The 13,322-nt window shown below is 43.7% G+C and overlaps 1 protein-coding gene across 3 annotated transcripts in view; it reads right to left on the bottom strand.

Moving 5' to 3' along the window:
- Positions 1–13,322, bottom strand: part of BACH2 (BTB domain and CNC homolog 2) — a 146,632-nt gene that overhangs the window by 54,205 nt on the left and 79,105 nt on the right. Inside the window, exon 1 of one of the 3 annotated variants that reach the window (XM_038175960.2) lies at positions 6,526–6,581. The exons of the other annotated variants lie outside the window; for them this stretch is intronic. The gene's annotated coding sequence lies outside the window, so the exon portion shown is untranslated. Of the gene's footprint in view, positions 1–6,525; positions 6,582–13,322 lie in introns of those variants that run through there. 3 annotated transcript variants of the gene reach the window in all.

The following is a 13,322-nucleotide window of genomic DNA, read 5'->3' as shown; positions in this document are numbered from 1 at the left end:
TGCTTTCCTTTAAAAAGAAACTATTGAAAGGCCTAATGATTAATTCACCATTTTTGAGAGCTCACTGTAATGACAGAAGACTATATACAAAGGTCTCTTCAGTGAGCCCATTATTCAATTAATAAATGCTGAATACCAAGCAGTCATAGTCATATGAAACTCCCAAGAATTGTGCGAATTTTTAACCAATTAATTATCAATTACAACATCATAAAACACCAGCACAAAAATAGAAATAATGAAATTTAATTATACATTATTCTTCTTAGTTGCTGCAAATACTATACAAGACTGATTTTGATTAATAATTCATACAGCAATAAAGTATCAGGAAAGATAATTATACTGTGCCACAATTCTCACACTGATTTCTGTAATTACAGATTACAACAGTGTTAGCAATTTAAAAAGGTTAGGGAGCAGTAGTAATTTGCTATGTCATCCTCAGCAATATTAATGCCTCCTTCTCTCGGCACCCCAGATAATTGAAAATAGACTAGCGGACCGCAAGGCTACACGGGCTTGCCTACTGCCAAGCATACTGCGGGTGCCAGGCCCATTAGCACGAACATCTTCCAAAATGAGATTTTCGCATTGTTCAAGAAACGTCTGCTCTAAAGCGGAAGATATACAGCCAAGAGGAAAAGGCATTATAAAGCACTCTTGGCTGGGCAGCTGATGCTGCTGGTGATGGCTGGTGCTTCCGAGCCTACCCCCTCAAAGCAAAATCTTCATTTGACCAGGAGTGGGAAGGAGGCAGCTAAGGGAAACGCGAGAGGGGATTTCACCTCGGGACTTCTGTGGACGCAGGTTTGGCTGGGCACACCTCAGGGCCCTGCAAGCATTTGGTTACTCTGGCCTCCCAAAGGCAAGAACTCACATTGCTGAGGAGGCTGTGTGGCTCCAACACGAGTCACATCAAGTGTTCATGGCCTGGGGAGCTGAGGATAGCTCAAGGCCACAAACTGAGCCCCACTTTGTGAGCTACACCAGGGCAGTGCCTGGGCTGGCTGCAGAGCTCTGGCATGAGCTCTTGCCTCTTTATGGCAAGCTTCATGAGTTTTCGAAGCTGTGACAAGAATATTGAGAATTCATTCTTGAACTTAGACGGACAGGAGCAGGGATGCCTCCTCAAGGCTGTGCAACAGCTGCTTTGCACGGCCATACATCGCCACGGCACAGAGGCTCTGATATAGGAAGCACGACCCAATGTGGAAGTCAGTTTCTGGCTTTGTTTTGCTGCCCCTAGATCCTACAGCACAACTGGACAGTGACTAGGAAAAAAGGAGGAATGCTGATGCTACACTTCTACAAAGAAGTGCTGAGCATAACTTCTGCATGTAGCATTTTGGTTACTTACAATGATTTCACTATCGGAAGATTGCACACAAGCAGAAATGTACTACGGCTTCAGTTGTGCCACAAAACAACTTTCTTGTTTTTTGCTTGTTTTTTGCTTGTTTGCTTTTTTTTTTTTTTTTTTTTTAAATAAGTGTCAGGATGCCCATAGACTCTGTGATTAATGTTTATTTAAACCCCTCGTGCCTACTCTAAGGAAATTGTGCTTCGGGTTGTTCAGAGATTGGTACCATAAAGAAGCAGGGATTCCCAGTGGAGGCTACTTTGAAGAGTCCAAATAGATTTATGTTCCACATAGAGATAAAACCTGTTTCTTGACTTCAGAGAGTTGTGTTGTTATTGTTTTTTGAGAGAGTAACCCAGCTGAATAAAGTAATGATAGCTTGTGGTCTTTAGGGACTTTAGCTAACATTCAAATAATGTTTACACATGGTACATGCATATATATATATATGTGTGTGTGTGTGTGTTCTGTTCTAGACAGGCTTACTAAGCTAAGTATCCATATGCAGCTTTTTACAACTCAGAAAAAATAATAAAATCATGCCAATAATTGTCCTAGGCTCAATAGGTCAGGCTTAGTTTAACACACATTTTCAGCGTTCTTGAAATATAAATGATGATATTGTCATAAGAGGAGCATAGTAAATGGGGTCGTATATGGTGTATATCTTCCCAGATATATAGCGGGTAAGAAAACAGAAGGAACAACAGAAGAATCATCTTTTATTGTCATTTTTTCAGAAGACACTCAACGAACATATATGTACGTGGAAAGTGAGAAACACAGAATAACTCTTCCCTGATACAGGCTCTTCTCACAGCTTCCACATGGCTCTTTACAGTAGCTGGCTATGGTGGAAGGGGACTGGAACCAAGTGTGCTACTCAAAATAGCTTATTCAAAGCAGAATGGGGAATGCCCAACGCTGAAACAGTGCCAGGAAACCACTACAAAAAACAAATACCATATTATGTTTTTCTGAAGTGGTCAAAGGCTTCAAGACCTTGGGGAAAGGACACAACCTTTTGGGTTACTCTTGGTTAATCTGGCTTGCCAGATTAAAGAATCAGGCAAAAATGAGGGGAAAAATGAAATAGTTATTTATTTTTATCTTTCCCTCCAGCTTGGTGAACTCTCTGAAAAGGCTGAAGGGACTGAAAGTTTCCTCGCACAAAGGGAGGCTAGAGATTCTGGCAAGAGCCCATCAGATTTATGTCCTGCCTCCGTTGCTTTAAATGAGTACTTTGGAGTTTTTGTTAAGGAGTGTTAAGCAGTGTTTTTACTCCTTTTCTTAATTGTTTAAATTATTTACATGTACCCCCATGGCCATATGTGCACACGTGTATGTGGCATTTTTACCATGAAGCTGACTGAGACGATGAAGTAGAACAGAATCACAGAATCCCCTGTGTTGGAAAAGACCTTCAAGATCACCAAGTCCAATCCTCAACCTGACCTACCAAGTCCCATCACTAAAACCACGACCCTTAGGGCTGCATCTACACAAACACAACAGAAGAATTTCAGTTGGAAGGGACCTATGAAGACCATTGAGTCCAACTATAAGACTTCTTTACAGCTGATCCTAAGTGAAAACGTATCATTAAGAGCATTATCCTGCTCAGTACCTTGTAGAGAGCAACGAGGTCATCCCTCAATTTCTTTTTGCCAAATTTGACAAACATGGTGTCCCCAGCCTCTCCTAATAGGACATGCCTTCCAGCACTTCTACCTGCTTTGTTGCCCTCCTCTGGATGCATTCAAGTACTTTAACATCCTTTTTAGATTGTGGAGACCTGAAGCACACACAATATTCCAAATTGCTGATGCATAAATGGTTGGTCAAGTATCAGGGCCACTTGCCTGTATGATATAATACTTTAAGCTAGTAAAGCAAATGCTTCTCCTTTGAAGTCTCTTTTGCTAATATAACTATGAAAATGAAGGTCACGCTGATATTGAACCAATACTCCCATTGTTTGGAAGCTAGAAATTACAAACAGTGCTGTTCTGCTCCTTTTTGCAGCCTCTTCATGGGATATGACAACAAGTTATCTGGGCAAAAGCTAGCCATTTTCCTTACGTTTTAATCTCAAGGAAGCCCATCCTTTCAAAACTCTAGTACAGTTTAATGCTGAAGCTTTGTACTTGAAACTTTTGGTTGCTATCAATATTTACAGTTGAAGAGTGCCTAAAGCGAGCGTTTGTTGTGAAATTTCTCCAGAGGAGAACAGAAAATTTCTCTCTCAGACTTACATTTCCCAGTTAATTTTTTTCCTTACTTCTGAAGGTGTACTAATGACTGTTTTTCCAGTCTATCTGCAGAACTGGCTGAAGAGGTTTCATCTGCATGGGAAACTATGGTCAAACCCACTGCTAAAATCTTCAACTACTCAAATTGCAATGGTTGCACAAATTACAAAAGCCTATTTTCTCCTGTTGTATTACATACTTGCTATAGGAAAAATCTGATCTTGTTTTTTTCCCCGTAAAATGCAAGCTCTTCATCTTTGCTGCAACTTAGCAGGTGTTTAGAATACCCTTCATATTTCCTTGGGACACAAACCAGCATGTCCTTTGGAACATGCCTGTTGTGATTAATGTGTGAGGAGCAGAAACACATGCAGTAGGTCACTGGGTTAAACGTGGGACAGAATTTCTCTGGGTATAACTTCACAGCTTCTGCTCCTGGGAAGAATACAGGTGGTGTGTTCTCCTTGGGGTCTGGGCCACTATCTGCTCATGCAGTATTTTCCATAACCGAACAGATACCAGCAATTATGTTCCCTTTGGTGGCATATACACTGAAGGAGAAGAGTTTCCTTATCCATAAATCATAGATTTTTACTAATCTAAACATAATAATAAAAAATCTACTGACTACTGCAGTAGGATCCTCAGATTTACAGCATCCTTCTGAACCCTGGAAGGCCTATCAGCATATGCAAATAACAACTTTCAGATGTCCTTTACAGCCATCAAATGATCAGAAGTTCAGTGAAATGACCATTTACAAACTTTCAGAGCCAAGAGGATAGCAGGACTACACCAAAGGATTCCTAGAACTTTTTTGATCCTGCAAGAATCTGAGAATTGCCATTTTATCATCAGAAGGTTTTAAGCAGGAGTTGCAAGTATTCCCAGCATCTTCACAGTCTGGCATAAGCCTAGGTTCCTGTTTAAATTCCATTTATCCATGCTCCAGCCCTTATTCTGGAACTGAACTGCCTTTCCTGTTGCAGACAACAAATCATCCGACAGAGAAAGGCACACGGAAACAATCACTTATGCTGCCAACACCTAACAGGCAAGCGGGGTAAGCGGAGAGGATGTGAGATGGAAATGGGCACTTTGACTACATGTAACTGCAGCCTGAAGAAGCCTGTGCAGAAAGGAAAGATTTGATGCATTGGAGTGCTGGTTCTGAGCATATAAACAGCTAACGCAGTACCTGCACCTGTGGTCTGGTCGACGACTGTGAAGACAGCAGAAGGTGAAGACAAGTTTTACTTCTGAAAGATGATGAGGAGCTTACAAAACTTATCTGCCGTTGTAGAAACTGGGTGACTAAAGCTGCAAACAGTGCTATAAGGAGAACTTGGATTTTTTTTTTTTTTTTTTTTCATTTGAGAATACTTAGATTATTTACTGAGCTTTTCAATGCAACTTTTTGAAGGTTATTTGGTTTCTCTGTCCCCACAGAACTACAATGAACTCAACATACTGAACGCTGCAAAAGCCATCAAATCAAATCAGATCAGAGATTAACATACAAAACCCCAAACCAAGCCACCCTGTATCCCAGAGAAGCAGAGTGGCTTGATTATTTCTATTTGAATTAGCACACTCTATCATGGGAGTTTTAATCTCAGGGCATTCCCTCTCTGGTTCACAAATCTACAAGGCAGAAATGCCCACCTCTTCTAGCCTCCTAAGGGCAGTATCCGCAGTTTTAGCAACCAAATTCTCTCAAGAGAGATCCTGAAATAGCAGTTCTGCCATTGTTACCCTGGGCCGACGTCAAGCTAATCCAGCCTACGGTTCCCTGGGACATCCCTTTTATCTTTTTGAAATATCGGAAATACAGTTGGCAGCTCTCCGATTTTGTGGAATTGCCTTTGTTTCCTAAGATTTATTACAGATTAACAGCCACGTAGGAGAGCTTTTCAGCTACCTCCTTTAAGATTCCTGGATATAAAAGTTACTAGGGCATGCTGATGTCAAAATGTTTAATTTCAGACATTCCTGCCTGTGTCAGATCCTCCTTTGCTGTAAACAGCAAACTTCTGTCCACCTCACCGTACAGGATGAATACATCCTCTTCCATTGTTTCAAATACAAAAACAATCCAGGGAACATTCCTGCCTTTTCTGTTTTCTCTTTTTTTGATATTGGATTAATTAACGTTTCATCACTTCTTCTATTTCTTCATTTAATCAGAAAGGCTTCTCATTAGAGTAACGTTTTTTGTTATTGATGACAGTATAAAATCATAGTTTTTGAGCAGCTGGCAGAAAATTCTTCAACAATTCCCAGTGCGTTCAACACTTTTTACTTTAAATGTAATGTTATGCCAACACAACAGTTCCTAACTTTGGAAAACATCTTTTTTTTTTGGTTCTGAGTACAGTGCATACATACATTTATAATCTACTGGTAGGTGCTGTCCTCTGGTTGTGCAAGGTCAGTCTAAGGGATTTTAAGCCATGTGATCCAAATTATTGAAGCCTGTTAACAAATAATAGTGTCTGACAAGCTGCTTTCCTACTCTCTTCATTTTCCCTGTTCTCTCTCATGCAACAAGTTGTAAATATTTAATTTCCAGTCTGCTCTTACATAAGCATTAAAATTCGTTTGCATTTCTGCTCATATGTCACCCTCTCTGATGCCTCTCACATAATGCTAATAAAAAGTCAAACTGATTCTTGTACAGCCCTCATGGTTTAGACATATATACCAAAAGCACTGTAAGGCTGGTTTATACGGTTACTTTATAGTTAGTTTACAGCCTGCTTACCTTTGCTCATTTATCTTCAGGTAGAATGTACTATGGGCAGAGAAAGACAGGTCCCCAAAAGCAGACATCCCATACATACTCTGCAGACCCACAAAATCCATTCATTCTCCACGTTTAGCAACAGGGTGACAGCAACCTGCTCCTACCTTCCATCTTCTCTCTCCTTTCACAAGGGGACAGATGCTCCGGGACACCTAACTGCCTCATATCTGAGAGTAACCTAAAACAAATCAGGGATGACTTTGACCCCGTGGTGGCAACCACCACTGCCACACCACGTGCAGGACCAGGGCAGCCTTGCTCAGGGCCAAGCTTCCAGCAGCTGTGACCTACGGAAGCTTTGCCTGGCTGATGAAATCTACCTCATACCTACAGTCTGGACAATCTGTAAGAGATAACAGTATTTGAAATACAAACAGGGTTTTTTTCTGAGAGGAAAAAGCCTGTGTGCCTTTTTCTGATGTGAACTGAGAAGCTATATATTCTCTATAGATCTTGGAGACATGCAATTAAAGCCTGTCAAATCTGCATGTGCATAGGATCCAAGTGAAGGCTGAGCGGGCTATGTTTCAACATTTCTCTCTTAACTTGACAATCTAAATATTCTTTTAACAGCTCCTGTGCATAATTTCCTTACCTTAAACAAACTAAACATGCCATTGTGTAACCTGACCCTGACGCAGATCAGGAGAAGGATGGGAACCATGAGATTTCTGCTTCCCAAATGGCAGCTGGCTGACCATCACTGTCCTGTTACATCAACAGCCAAGCAGGCTGAAAAATCCCACTAAATACGGGTAGAGAGAGCAGTGCATGGCTCTGTAGGTTCCCCTGGTTTGTCAGAAACCTCAGAGGCAGCGATAGGCAGAAGCCACCAGTGGCACTGGGCTTTCTTTTCAGCAGTTTGTAACGTGGCTGGTTGGATGGATTTCCATGGGAATCCATCCATCCATGGATACAGCCACAGCTGTACCTGGGGCTCCAAACCCACCCTCCAGCTGCGATTTCATGTCTTTGCTCTACAGCATGGGGGCACCAGAGCTTTAGGAGAGATCAAAAAATTTAAAACATTGGCAAAAGCAACACCTACTTTTCAGCTTTATTTCCCTATTCACTTGCCCGAAACACTTTGGTTGGGATTTTCCAGCGACAGTCTGAGAGAACATCAGAGCGAGAAAGCCGTAACCCTGTGCACCCAAAGTCTGGCAAATTTATTGTGGTTCAAAACATGGCTCTGTAGAGGGAAGCTTCTAACAACAGTGGCAAGATAGAAGGCAGGCACTGCTACTTGCAGTGCACACACAGAGTACGATGCACTGGGAGGTGCACAGGCAACAGGACTCAGCTGGCACATTCCAGCAGTTATTTGGCAAGGTGTCGAGTACCTTTAATGAGATTTGAGGGAGCTCCTCAACAAGCAGGATCAATCCGTAAACGCATGAAGACAAGGAGATTAAACTACAGATTAATAATTATACGGTATAAACAATCTGGGATAAAACTATTTCGCTCCACTGGAGACTGACATGTTTATGTATAAAGTGGGGAATCTATAAAGCCCATTGATTTGTATTTCAAATGAAGCTAATCTAAAAGCATTACTTATTATTAGGTAAAATATATAATACAAATAGCTAGCTAGGAAACAATCAATACTTCTCAGTGTTTGCAACCCCCTACAGCAATTTTCATGCTAGACATGGGAATAAGCCGGATTGCAAACTCGTGTGCCTGACAGTGAGTTTGTCTCCCCATCTATATCTACAAGGGAAAAACCTGCAACCTAACATCAAGCATATTTTTTTCTTGCTTCTCCCCTCTCAACTTTACCCTAATTGTACCTAACCTATATTGCAGGCTGTAGTAATAAATAAATGATGAAAAAGTCACCCCACAAATCCTCCAATTACATCCATGTACTGTGTTTCTTGGGCTGTCAGAAGAATGAAAACACTGTTAGGCGGGACCAAATCCAATATTTATAGATGAACTTGACCACATGGGTGATGTAACTTCATGAAAGAATGAGATAATTTTCCACGGTCAGACTAAATGAAAATTTTGCCATTAGCACAATTCAAGTTTTGTAGAAACTGGGTCAGTTCGTTTATAACTATCAGAAGTCAAGACTGGGTAGGTGTATCTATAGATTCATGCCATTAATTGGAAGAATGTAAGTCCCAGAAAGACATACCTCAGTTATATACCCAAAGGAAGAGCACTTTTTTGAATAAACACTTGCTGCTTGATGAAATTTGGGATAACCACTACTTCGTTATGAATGATATGATGCTTTTTCATCACTGCATACTGAGCTCCAGTACAGTGTCATAAAAACAGACGTGTATGTACATGTGCATATGTGTGTGTTTATACAGGCACATGTGTGCATCCACATACACACCTAAGCCCTGTATTTAACTAATATCTCTCAGATAATGTGTATTATTGTCACTGAGTGTTTCTAGTAAAGTTCATTTTGTCTGGTATGAACTTTCCAAGCATTAACAAACGAAATTAGCTCTATTAAAAGGGTCTTTGGGCCAGCTACCCAGAGTCATTCCACTAGGAAATACTCCTTAGACTCTGTGCAAATTAGGTGGCTCATTATTTTTTGTAGCTGTTACGGCATTTGTTGCCTGAAGTACATATGCACACACGCGCTCCTCTCCTCTGCATGTGGCAAGAATTTTTCCAAAAGGAGCATAAGCCAGAGGAGAAATTAAAATCTTGAAAGAGATACTTGTGTGAATGTTTTCAGTAATAATAAAGGGGAAGAGGTGTGTGAAAAAAGCTTCTGATTAGGACTAGTCCAGAGGCAATTAGAAGCTGAAGGGATGGGGAAGAGCCAGGAGCAACATCCACCAGGATGCTAAAAACTGTGTTATTATGGAGGAGTGGAAGGGTCTGAGAGAGAAGAAAGGAAAAGAAGCAAGTCTGCCTCAGAGGGAGGGGAGACTGGGGGCTTTCACCGAAGGAAACGTGGAGAAGGGCTGGCTGGAGACGTTTCAAGGGAGAAGGGAGGGCAGCAGGGGCTGAGGATGGCAGGAGCCCAGTCCTGCCCCGCTGCCGCCGGGAGGCCAGAGGGGCAGAGGTGAGGACGGAGAGCGGAGCAGACCGTGGGAAAGGGCAGCTATTATTTTCAGTGTTTTCACTGAGCAGAAAGAAACTCAAGAGGCCGGAGATAAAGATAATGCATGCTACAGTGAGTACGTACGGATGCTGGGAGGAAGCAGAAAAGGGCAGGCCGGAGAGAGGCCGCGCTGCCCAGAACAGGGGGAACGGCTGCCAAGGGGGTTGAAAGAGAGGTGGGGATGGGAACGAGACGGAGAAGAACATTGCTGGAAATTTCCTCTCCTCCAGAGGGATACAGGACAAGGGAGGGGAGGGGAAGGGAAACCTCAGGCACTGAGAGAGGCGAACAGGGAACGTGTCAGAGAAATGATGAGAGGGGAGAGGTAATTTGCCGGTGAGAGGCTGAAGAGTGGGTGAGGACACCGTGCCAAGAGATGATAATCCAGCTGATTAGAGAATTAGGCACAAGAGATGTCAAGCGAAAGGCAGAGAGCAGAAGAGGCTACGGAGGTGGCAGTAAGAGCCTAAGTGTAAAGCAGAGCTGACAGCCGAGCAGCCTGAGCGTGCAGGCAGCTCGCGTCCCCTCTGCCTGCTCCCTCTCTGCTGTGCTAGCGGGGACGGGCGGTGTTACACAGGGCACGAAGAGATCCAGCAGCCCAGGGAAGAGGGGAGAGAAGAGCTAGCCGACAATAGCTGTCCGCAGACAAAAAGGAAGCTTTTAGCACAGCTGTGTGGCTGTGTGTGATGGATGGCGGCTTCTCCAGGCAGAGCAGCGGCACAGCGCTGCAAATGGCTTTCTAGAGAAAGCAGCGCGGACAGCAGCTCCTGCACATCGCTGGAGGGAAATGGCAATGTCCTGGGCTTGGCAAGGAGCTCAGGGTCCTCGCTCCATCAGCCAGCACAGGGGCATCTGCACTGTACTATCCCCACACAAGGCACTGCTACACCCAGCACTGTGAGGACAGATGCAAAAGAAGCCCTAAGAGCTTTCTTCAACGAGTTTAAGTTCAACATCTCCTTGTAACAAAAAAGCTCACCTCCTTAGGAAAATACCTACCGAATAACACAAAAATTACGTTATTTGTAACAAAGAAGCTGATTTCCAGATTAAGAAGCAAAACACAGCACCCTGACTGCACGGTGAGTGTTTTTGTAGATGTTATTTTCTAGTAGCAAGTAATTAATCTTGCGTGAGTCTGAAAAGTCCCTACCAGTTTTTGAACTTGCAGACAGCTGGAAAATGCCTACTTAGGCTAGCGTGCACATCTTTGAGTCATTCCACTTGCTAATTATTCTTCCAGAAGCTGCCAACAGCTTTTCTAACATTTTGCTAACTAGGGAGGGATATCACATCACATTATCATAGATCATGTGAATTAACAACAGGATGCCGTTGAAGCAATGTGGTAAAAATCAGGTAGTTGAGAAAGAAATTAAAGCTAATCGATTTGCACGAAAAATAAAAAAATAAAGATCTGTGGTACACAAACAGCATTTCAGAAACAAAGGGCATGGCTGTGGAACAATGACAACAGCAGAGTGAAAACGGCACTTGCAGAATTTGTCAGAGTCGATTCCTTCTCCTGGTGACAGATCGGACGAGACTGAAGCCTGGGACCCTTACAAATGCGACTTGCTAGCACTCCACTAACCCGCTGCAAGCGGAACAGCAGTCACCTCTGCAGCGCAGCAGACGTGATTCAGACTGGCAACTGCTCGCACGTGCAGGCACGACGCCTCCCACCGCTCTGCGAGGTTTCTGTAATATTCATCGCAGCAGCCCAGAGGGATTGAAGCTCCCGGAGTGCACAAAGCCCTCTGGTGCTCCTGTGCAGCGCAGCAGATACCTCATGGTTGACCTGGCCCAACGCTGGGGTGGTCAGAGGGACACCCTCGAGCCGTGCGGCCCCTGGGGCCATGTAAGGGGCTGACTTGGCGATCTTTAAGACCCCTTCCAACCCAAGCCGCTCTGTGATGCTGAGAGTCAAAGAAGTCTTTCTCCACGTGTGCACGTGTAACTGCAGCTTGCTAAAGCAGGGTTTGGGGTAGCGATGTCTGTTCTGCAAACGGGTGGGCAAAGGCAAGTTATTTTTGGTGTGAACACCCTGACATGACATCTCAGGGGAGGCTCCGGCCACCTTCAATCAAATGTCTGCTGTCGCTGCCTTGGAGTGCTGTTGGCCATCTTCAGGCCTATTAAAGGTCATCTCGGGCCTACTTAAGGGAAGGCAAAGAAGTCATACCCAGCTTTCCCTTCTCAGGAGGTGCAAGGTGAAATACCAGCACCTCAGTGCAGGCGACAGAAGCTGAGGAGGGCTGGCAAGGGCCACACTCAGGTACCCGGTGAGCAGCCGGGGTTTTGGGGGCTCCAGGCGCTGAGCACAACCGCGCCGCCTGCCCATCAGCAGCTTCCTGCTCCTGAGAGGTTTCCTTGAAATCCCTCCACAAATGCGCTGCAACCCAAGTGTAAAAGAAGCCACTTTTCCAGCTCTGATTGCCCACTTGAACTTTTCGAGAAGGTTGCATTTATTTACCATCGATCTGCAGCACCGCGGCGACAGCTGACTTGCTGCGAGGAGACAACAAGCGGCTCAGCCCCAGCAGGGCACATCGGGAGGCACGGCGTTACCCAAATTTTGCAGACAAGCCTGGGGGCTGTACCCAAAATACCTGATTTAGGGGCTTGTGCTGCCACTGCCAGAGCTGCTGGTAATAGGGAGCGGGCTACCTTGGCCTGCAATCTGCTCCTGGCTACAAGTCAAGATTTTCAATGAGGCAATCCCCACTCTGAAAAATTGTGAGAAACGGAGGGGAAGGATAAACCCAGCTATTTATTTTTAAAGCGTCAGTTTCCATAAGCATAAAATCACTTGAAACTACTAGCATAAAAATGTAAATACGTAGTTTTACCATTTCTAAAGATTCTCTCGAGTGACAAATAACGTGTGGAGTAGAGAACTGGTGCAATCAGTTAAAGGACACGGCAATTTTCATTATGGTTATGGCTGAGACAGGAGCTGGAATTTGGCCCAGGCTGATTGTTCAAATGCCTCACTCTACTGGCCCCTCACATAGGGTTTATCATCGCTGCCTTCGTTATCTCTCCCTGGCTTCATCTTGCCTGTGCTATGTATACATAAGCACACATGGACCATGAAACTCATAATGAACTCTTGTAATACCGGCTGTCAGCAGCCGGCTTGGAGTCAGGAAAAACATGCTTTAGCAAGAGGTCGTATCTATAAATATGGCAAAACTAATTATCCCAAGAAGGGTTCCCCTTCCTCTTAAAATTAGCAATGTAAACAGTAGGATAGCTCACTGTAAACACATCGCTCTGAATTTCACCAGCTTCACTCCTGGCTTTGCTTAGCCCTTTGCCTCACTATGGAAGAAGCTGGACTCCTGTAAGGATCCTCTGCTATGACAGACACTAAATCTGACACGTGCACAGTTTTGTTGCAGTGAGAGTGCAACGGGAGAGAAAGAGCATAAAGCCTAAAACCAGAAACACACCAGTAAAAACGTCAAATTAGTGTCTCCACAAGGAAATGGAGAAAATAGCTTAATCTCCCCCTATGATCTAGACAGTGGGCAATCTCCAATGAAGGGACACAGAGAGAAAAGGGACTGGTGACTGTAAGAGAGGACAAAGGAGTTGATGCCACCTTGGGTTAGAGAACAGAGAGGTTTTCTACAACAACTGCTCCACTTCTTCAGCAACTATGTGTAACATAGAGGGCACGAAAGACTTGTTTTTTTCTTTTGCTTCATTATTTCAAGACTGTTTTTAAGTAAATATTTCTTTAATCCTTAAATGTATCCTTAAAGCTCATCTGTGTGCCCAGTTTTTCAGAGACAACAGTAC

The sequence above is a fragment of the Anas platyrhynchos genome, chromosome 3 (assembly GCF_047663525.1).
Source record: "Anas platyrhynchos isolate ZD024472 breed Pekin duck chromosome 3, IASCAAS_PekinDuck_T2T, whole genome shotgun sequence".
In the NCBI taxonomy this organism is placed as follows: Eukaryota; Metazoa; Chordata; class Aves; order Anseriformes; family Anatidae; genus Anas; species Anas platyrhynchos.
Note: the sequence above shows the minus strand (reverse complement) of the source record. Positions and strands in the feature narration are given on the sequence as shown.